The sequence below is a fragment of the Bombus huntii genome, chromosome 8 (genome assembly GCF_024542735.1).
Source record: "Bombus huntii isolate Logan2020A chromosome 8, iyBomHunt1.1, whole genome shotgun sequence".
In the NCBI taxonomy this organism is placed as follows: domain Eukaryota; kingdom Metazoa; phylum Arthropoda; class Insecta; order Hymenoptera; family Apidae; genus Bombus; species Bombus huntii.
In genome coordinates this window covers 7,496,677-7,506,538 of record NC_066245.1, presented here as the reverse complement: position 1 = coordinate 7,506,538, position 9,862 = coordinate 7,496,677, and positions in this window count along the sequence as shown.

Genomic DNA, 9,862 nt, shown 5'->3' with positions numbered 1-9,862 from the left:
TCGCGCGGAGAGGCATGCGAGTTCGAAACTCGACGTACGTTGGACCGTTTCAAAACAGCCGTCGCCACCCTTGTCTCTCCTTTTCTTCTCTTTCTTTTCTTTTTTCCTTACAACTGCGGAACGAGTCTGCCGACGAATAGGCACGCGTTTTCGATGGGCGAAAAGCCGATACCTTCGTAGAGGATCGTGCCCCGCGAGAAGATCGATCCCCTAACGTTAACAGGCTGCTTGTATCTAATTCGAAACTTAAATTGTACTGTCCGAACGAGCGAAGACAGAGTCGTTCGCGGAACGGCGAAGATTCGAGGCGTCTCGACGCGGGAACAACGGCAAGAAACTTTGTTCGTGCCTGCGATACGTACAATTAAGGGAAATAAAGGAGGATCCCGAGTGCAGAGAAACGGAGAAAGAGAAGGAAGACGAAAGGAGACGAAAGAAAAGTTTGGAAAAAACTAGCGAATGTTAACGAGGATGGAAAATGGGGATTGTTGGCACGCGTCGTTGAACGGTGCAATTGTTCGGTAAACGAGGACAAAAAAGGGCGGGCGTGAAAAAGGCGCGGAAGATCGCGATCTTAAATTGAAAAAGGATATTAAAGGACAGCGCGGTGTGGCAAAGAGGAAAAAGAAAGCACGCAGAAAACGGATCACCGGGTCTCCAGTGGAAGCGGAACGTCTGACAAAGGGCAAAACTCGGGTGACAGGTGCAAGTAGTATGCGACCGCGGCGGACGGCCAAAAAAGGAGGTCGTAATAAAGTTTGCGCGTTGGATCGTGTACCTGGCGTTGTCCTCGATATCGCAAACGGGCGAGATTAGAGCATCGATAAAAGCGACGGTTGGCACGAGATAGGCATACGAATGAGGAGCTGGGAAAAGAAAGAGGGTGGAAGAAGGGAACGTGGAAAGAAAAATACGCGAATGAAAATCGTTTTGACTCGAAATCTCTCTCGGGGAAACGAGCATCGTTATTTTCGCGGGGAAGACAGGATTTTTTCCCCGGCGTTATTTCCAGCTGAAATCTCCGCGAACAAAGAGCTTGGCGCGGAACGAGATTTCAAAGGGTGCGGTGCGAAGATGCAGCGGAAAAACGCTTCGCTGAAAACGAAGAGAGAGAAAGAGGTAAAATGAAGGGGAAAAGCATAGCGGAGAGGAGAATAGCGGCTAGACGAATTCAATCTTGAAAAAATGGATATATCCCGGTGCTAGGTGGGATGCGAAAGCTTTGAAGCCAGAAACGTGGCAGAGTAAAAAGGAGGGGAAGAAACGAGAGAATAAAAGAGAAACGCGCGAAAGAGATGCGGCGAGGAACGGCGTAGAAACGAACCGGATCGTGGAAGAATCTTCTCGCGGGGAAAATTCAATTTTCGGCGACGGATATTCGAATACCAGTTTCGGAATTTAAAAGTTTCCACTGATGAGGCGGAGGAAAAGAAACGAAAGGCTTACCTATTGGAAAAGAGGAAGAGGGAAAGGAAAGAACATCCGACAAGCACGAGATAGAGATGCAAAGTGGGGTTGGTCTTTGTCGATGAAACTGGAAGAAAACAGAAGAAGAAGCAGCCCGCGAGAAGCGGTAAAGAGGGAGGACGTAGAAGATGCGAAGCAAAGAAGGAAGAAGCGCGTCAGGAAGGAAGGAAGGAAGGAAGGGATCCTGGAAGGCGGATTCACCGCAGGATCGCAGGTAGTAGCAGGGTACGGTAGGACGATTTCTACGTGGCCCATCCCTCCGTTCGTTTTCTTCTCTTTCTTCCACCACGTACACCTCATCCTCTCCACCCTTCCGAGTTTCGTGCCGAACGAAAGCCGAGGTAAAGCCGGAGCCGAACGAAACGAAACACGGTTCTCTCTTATTCGCTCCACCTCCTACCTCTCTTGCATATACGCACACTCGGCTGCCGCTCTTTCTCGCGGCCTCTCTTCCTCGCGAGAGAAAGAGAAAGAGAAAGAGAGAGAGGAGAGAGAGAGAGAGAGAGAGAGAGAGAGAGAGAGAAAGAGAGTCTCCTCTTACTCCGACGTTCCTTTCGCGACCTCTTATCTCTCTCGTTCTCCTCTCCGCGATATTCTCGCACTCTTTCGCCGCTTCTCTCACCGCTTCTCTCGCTTCAACCCTCGAACAGCGGCGAGGTAAAGGTTCCTCCGTCTTCCTCTAATTCTATCTCGTTGCTCGTCTGTCCCTCTCTTACTCTCAGCTTCGTTCGTTCGCGCTCTATCTTCCTCTCTGTCTGATCCGTGGCAACCGCGGTCACTGCTCTCTGTCCCACCCTCGCTGTTCGCCCTCTCCGTCGCTCCATCTCTCGTTCTTGCTCTCTCGCTCGAACAACCTATCAACTCGGTGGGTAGACGCGAGCTCCGGACGACGATTCTCTCTCTCTCATCCCATCGACCGACCGTTCTTACACCGATATAGTCCGCGGCCTGGCTCGGCTGTGTTCGTGGACGGGAACACGGGTCGTTCTATACCGGGTGTCCGTGCAAGAACCGCGTCACAGCTCACGCACTTTCCTCCGGCCTCTCGAAAACATTCGTACGTTCGATAATCATAGACCGTCCAGTTCTTTTTTTCTTGCCCGGGTTCGATTCGAGTCGACAATAGGGACGATGTTTAAGAGCGAAGCGGGTCCGAGCGTATCGAAAATAGAAGATCGCCGGTTAATTGGTTTCGTCGCCGGTAGCATACCCGGACAGGCGATTATTTGCGCGACCCAAGGAGATTTATAATGCACGCGGTGAATTTTTATTTACAGGATTGAAACGGACAATGGGAGTTTCGTGCGGCAACTTCTGCATCCTGTGTGTTTGCATGGTTTCGGAGGGCCGCAGGTTTTTGGCTCGGTTCCCCGGGAATTTGTTCGCTTCATTGTTGCAAAACCACGGAACGATAATGCTTCGATGGACGAAGAACGAACGCAGCCAGCTTTCGGCCAAGCGTTTTTGCCCCGGGTAGCTCGTTTCGCCTTTCGACGCCGTTGCAATTTAAATTACACGCGGACAGTCGCCGTATGTCCAATACGGATTTAAAGTGCCGCAAGATCCGCCTCTGGTCGCGAATACTATGTTTGATAACAGAAACCCGTGTAATGTCGAATAGTGCGGAACCACCGATAACAGGTGTTTAGCTGGTAGCCGTCACCGGAAACACCAACCGCGTTCCGCGAAATATTAAACTCCACACGCATCGTGCATTACGATAATTAACCGATGTTACCGTGAATTTTAATGTCTCTTACAACCTGTAATTCTTTTTCCAGTTATTTCTCTAACTGGCTAACTCGTTTACTCGGATTGCTAATCTCTCGAACTTGATAATATTTCTGTTTAAAAATCCTCTATTCCTTTTCTATTTCTGTTAGAAGCAGACTGCGCGATAGAATCTTGATCGATAGAACGATCGTCGAAACGTGGATTAATAGAAATTTAAGGATGATCCCTCGTATGGCAGATTGAAAAACAGAATAGAAATTTGTTCCTGTTTAATATCGACGTGCTTAAAATAGTTCGAAAGATTCGAATAACGCGTGTGTCACGATTAGACCGCGGATGCTTGCGCATTTATGGAAAATCTACAAATTTGCAGAACGCGCGTGACTAGAAAAACTATATTAAATGTCACAGCGAAGCGTGTTTCTCTATTTACGTTGTATTTTTTATATCATTTTGACGAAAATATGACTTGGCACGAACATTCGCAGTCCGGTCGTGATTAATTCGGAGAATAAAAGTTCCACCGTATCGCATTTACGGTCACTAAGACTGAAATTAACCTAACCGGATATTGATCCGTCCCTGTTCATTTTTAATTCTGCGATTATAGAAGCTTCCATTCGAGGAACGATCCGATTAAAAGATCGAGCTAATCTTTGTCCCTTCTCAGGGTAATTGCCGACACGAAATAAAATCGAGAAGAAAAACACAGAACGATCAGGGATCGAATTTATATTGATTTCGCAGATGAGCAACCATAATCGCTAAGAAGGAACAATTATCCGCTCGTTCGATAACTTTTGTAAGTCTGTACGAGTCTGAAATCACGTTGCAAGAACGGGAAGATCGAAGCGTTCGCGGATGAAGCGTCGTGGTTCGCTTCTTTCCTTTGACGGGGCAAGTTTATTATTCGTCGTTAATTGTTTCGGATTCTCGAACGTCAAACGCTGAAGTCAGCGGCGTTGGAATAGCCGGGAATGCGAAATCGAGGTGCACGTGTGAGCACGTGCATAGCGAGTAACGAGTTCCTGCTAATCACCGCGAACCGCGTCCGTTTCTAGTACGAGAAAAAAGGACTCTCTAAGCAAAGTTCTGACGATGCTAAGAATCCAAATCGAAGGAACACGAACTATCGTTATACCGCGATACGCGCGCGTCTTGCTCGTAACAAAGAAAAAGAAAAATGTTGCAACGAGTATGCGCAGCTTTAGTAATTAGCAGATAATTAAAAAATCTAATTATTTCGTGCCAACGAATCAGCTACACGTCGGATAATCGCAATTATCGTTTGGACGTTTTACCTTCGTTTAACATTTCGAAAATTTCAACATTTAAACGTAACATTCGTTATAATTTGAATTAAAATTATAACTCTATGAAAGCATTTTATTCGCTTCGGTAATTTTACATGTACGCGCGAGTAATGTCCAGTGGATTCAATGACAAGTATTCTACCGTAACGTATAACAGCAGATCGGAGACCAGTAGAGAAGTTAATCAATTCGAATCGCCAGGGCGATTCGGAAGATCGGCCGACCAGATTACGTCTTACAGCTTCGACACAACGCTTTCATTCGTCGCACGAGAAAACCCCTCGGTGCGCTCGCGTGTGCGTGTAGAATGGCGACAATGCCGATTGCGAGAGAAATTTTCCGGGGCTTCGTATCGAATGTACGACTTCGCAAATATCAACGCCTACGAGGTACTCGTGCGACTCTCAATAGACATTCAAACTGTTCGCCAAACTTGAAACACACGATATTACACGTACGTATGTACTTGGATGCACGTGTGTACGATTCGGTTGATATTTCGTAATGATTTCACGCAATCGTGGAATAATTTCCGTTCACCCAGTACATGACTTTTTTAAAATGCACTTTCTGCTCCATTTTCCTCGAGTTATCGCGTCATCGTTATCACGCGATGCACCTTTCGGTCTGCTCCTGAATTATCGCCTATTGTACGGCGGGAAAATATGAAATTTCGTGCAACCGTAGCAATTTTTCTCCCCTTCCCCTGCCCCTTTCGCCATCCTCCTCTACTCGTCCCGCCACCCAGGACCACCGTTTCATTCCGATTTGCGAACAAAATACACTCAACAGCCGGCGGCGCGATTGAAAAAGCGCGCCGGTCGAATACAGTTAAAGCAACGATAATAGGTGGCGATATAGAAAATTTTTCATCTCTGACTGCGATGCACACCGAGACTGAACTTTACAACATTTCCTGCGCCCCTCCTTCTCTTTCTCTCTCTCTCTCTCTCTCCTTTTTTCTCTCTTTCCCTTTGCCATCGTTGTCTTTCTTTTTTATCCTATGCCTTCGAAAACGTTTCACGCCGACCGATAAACCATCAATTCGAACGGCTTTACGAATCGGCGCAGAAAATATTTCCCGGCTACATATTAAAACATTCGAACGAACAAATTCGAAACGGGTGTATATTATTATTACGAGGAATTAATTTGTACAAGTTGCGGGAAACTCGATTGAAATGACGCGTCGATCTGATAAAATACAGATATTCGAAAAAGAACGTTTTCCATTGTTTTATCCGACTTTTCGCTCGAAGTTTTCGAGAAAATCGTACTCGCGACGAGGCGCACGCGAAAAATTTGCTCAAGGATCTTCGTATCACGTTTCATTCTCGCTAAATTAATTTCCTACGTTGGTTCTCGTCCGACATCGATCGGTCACCGTTTATTTTCTCAATCCATAGATCCGGAAATCAATCGTGCGTCGACGATCGTATCGAACGCTACGAAGAATGAGCGACGATAAAAAGTGCGGTTTTAAAGCCCACCCGGTACGTGTGGTGGCACATACAGCCCCGCGGTAGACGAAGCTTTGGGTCGCCGCTAGCTGCGGGCGTCCGGACCTCGCGTCTACCCTCTCATTTACCATTTGGTACCTATAGATAGGTACCTATATATACGTGCAGGTACCTAATGTACGTGCACGCAGACAGAGGCGCGAGCCGGGCGACGAAGACGAGCGTACGGGCCACTAACATGAAACACGTAGGTACACGCGAACACACGGATGAACCACGGCAGAGGACACACCGAGAGAGAGGTGGTGAACGGGCCGAGAGTGCAGGACTCTGGTCTCTCGTTCTTCTCTCCTTCTTCCATCGGTGCCGCGTCCCTTTTTCTCCGTATCTCCGTCTGTTCTTCACGCTGGGTGCCTAGGTGGCTGCATGTACTTATTTTTCTACATAACAGGCTCGCGAGAGCGAGAGAAGAAAACCACGTTACGCCTATATATATACGTGTGCAATGCTGCATCCGTATTCGCGTATATTATGCCGCCACGTTCCCTCTGTCCCTGTTAATCCCTCTATATATATATATATATATCTTCCTCTCTCTCTCTCTCTCTCTCTCTCTCTCTTCGTTTCTATCTATCGTTCTCTCGCTGTATATGCATGCACGCGGACCGATATTGCGCTGCCAGGTAGAGGACGAAGTAGAAGAGTAGCGCGTGGTTTTGCACACTGGCACACGGAGCACCTAGGCCGCGCGCTCACTTCGCTTGTCTTTAACAGAAAGAGCAAGATCGTAGAGAGAAAAGGTGGAGGTGGTGGCATTGACGTGGGGATCGGGACCGAAGCGGAGGCGGGAATGCGGCGAGTATCTCGGAACGGCGGAAGCTACGAGAGTTCTGCCCGAAGGGGCATTTTTTTGGCGACTCGAAAAGGAGGGACGAAGGAGGAGGGGGTGCACGAAGGCAACGAAAACGGGAGCGAGGGGAAAGAGATCGGAACGAGAAAAAGGGGGATAGGATAGAGGCGATGATGAAAAGGGTGAACGTTGGATAGAGAAGTTTCGGAGGGCGCGTATATATTTTATATATATATATACGTATATATATATGTATATCTTTCTCTCCTCTTTCTAGGCGAAATTGATCAACGTCCTCGGGAAACCGATTAACCGAGCCAGACGTCTGCCATGAATTTTATAAATATATTTTCTTTGAGCTCTGCGCGCGATCACCATCGGCCCCACCTATTGCACCAGAGCTTTCCGACGATTTTAGTTGATGAGATTGCGCGTACCGAGCGTTTCTGCACGTACTAGCTCTGATTGCGTACGAGGTATCTCCTCTGGTACGTAGCTCCGTGTTAAGTTTACGCGTGCCGATGGAGATATTCCCCCTTCGATGTTTTTATATCGAACGAGAAATCGACTTGGAACAAGCTTCATTCCCGTGCAACGAATTGTATTGATTTGACGTAATGAATGTTAAATATAACATTATTAACCCTCTCACTACGAAGGTTGTTGTAAGTCTTCAAGTAGCAAGAAATCCTTTCGTTAAAAAGTACGTAAACGTTGTTTGCGTTGTAGAGAAATTCTTGTTTCCAATTACATATGTTATATCGTAATTAATTCTTCTCGTAATTAACGCTTCAACGTTCGCGCACATACGTTTCTCCTATTGACGAGGAGGCTAGCTCGATCTCTCCATCAAAAATACCAGTTTCGATGAGAATTAGCGAAATATCGCAGACGTTCGCAGCAACGAGACAAATTTTCCATGAACGATACCTCGTTGTAAGCATCGAACAAGCCTCTAAAACTACGCGTCTTTTGTCGTTTGTATGGTCGTATAGAAAATGACGCAACCAGCAGACAAGTTTTAATCGAACGTCCCTTTCATCCTATCGGATAATTCGGTTAGCGCGGACGACAAGCCTTTATTTGAAAATTGAAAAGAGTCTCGAAATCGCGGGTCACCGTCCTTCATCCTTAATTATAGCTTTCTGTTAAGGAAGATGTTACAAGCGAGGTATCGTTAGATGCGACAATGAATCACTATCGATGCATCGATTAATCATAATCTCTGCAATTAATGTCCCTTATACTCGCAAGGTGTAATTACGATCTCGGCGTGTACGCAGGAAAAATTGAACTTTTGTTTCTGGCCATTAGCGGTGTCTTCTATAAAACAAAAACGGGAAAGCTGTGTCGTCGCGTGGGAGCGCGACCATCGAGCAGCTTGAAACGTCGTTAACATCGTCCTCGGACTCGTTGGCTGGAAAATAATCGCGATCCGAGGCTACAAACGCCGCCGATATTTCGAATAATAACGAACAGAAGAAAGAGGGAAAAAATCGTTTCGTTCGAATTGGAAAAAGACCATCGACCAAATCCGTCCAACCGCGAACTATTTCGCGAAAATCACGTTGCGTGCATTTCCATTCCGTTCCGTCCTCAAAGACACGCTTTAATTACTATGGCACGGACACCGTGAGAAAACCATTTCGTGGCTAATAAATAAAAAGAATCGCTTTCTTCCTCCGTTGCTTTTTTTTCCTGTAGCAATGTCAAAGCATTGGCATCAAAGTGGATTAAAAGGCCGAAATGCTAACTTCTCTGAATCGTTTAAAAGCAACGAAAGAACGTTTGATATCGGAAAATGGTCGGCCGAAAGAACAAAGAACGATCACTTTTACGTTTCACGTTTTACATCGAAATTCGATCGTTGCGAGTTGGCACTCGCCGGCGAATACGTTGTATCAAAATTTCAAGCAAATTTTCGAGAATTTTCTCCGTGTAAACTGCGTGATTCTCGTTCAGGTAGGTTTTAGTTCCAGTTTCGCGGTCAAAAGGGATACGATCAACGTTCAAGGCCGGCGCGAAACTTTACGATAACGAAGGGAATAGATTTTCCGCGGAACTCGACGCGCGTACAAAGTTTCTCCAGGAAGATTTATCATCCAGCGTCGGTCTTGGCAACGGTTCGCCAACTTCCTAACGAAATTGCTTCGTTGTTACGATATCGTAGAAAAAATGTACCTGCGCGTCGCGGATCAAGGAAACTGCGTCGCTGCTGTACGCCACCATCCAGGGTGATACATTGTGCGAATAACGAGAACGAGTAACGCGCGAACGCGTTCAAAGGCACAGCCCGTGTTCGGTTGTCGTTTTCTATCGAATTCGTCGGATTCATTTATCGTATTCAATTATCGGATCGGTAACGCGATTAAAATCGCGCCGAATACTAGGAGCCGCGTAAACACCCATTATAATATATTATTTTATTTAACGGTTATTTAATACCAGGCCAAATAATCGCGATTTATTGTTCGCATTTCGGCCAAGTTTCATAGAGCGTATAATGAACTTTCCGGGCAGAAACATCGAATGGACAAAAATTTACATAATACCAACGGTGTTCACTTCGTTTCGTCGCGAATAATCAAATCAATTTTCCCCCATCGTGCGTACCACCCGCCGGGGAATGAGGGACAACGATCAAAGTGAAAGAGGTAAAGAGAGGAGAAAAGAAAAAATTAACGCATCATCGACTTGCATGCTTGAACAACTTTGTACATACTAACGTTTCGTTACACTCTTCCGCGAGTTCTTCGACTGGCTTGAATAACCCAGGACGCGTGCAAATTGAGTTTAAAGTGGCCAAAATTGCGACCAAAATTTTACTCGGACGCACCGGACGATTATGCCACAATTTACTCTTAATCTCTTCTCTTCTTCCCCCTTCTCCTCTGTCTTTTTTTCTCTCTGTCCGCGAATCGATACTTAATTGCACGCGAACGGTGTTCCCATTCGGTCGGCGTTTCTCGGAAGCATTAAAGTTAGCGGAACTTCTAAAAAGGACAAGGAAACGAGAGAAATTACGATCAGCCGATCGT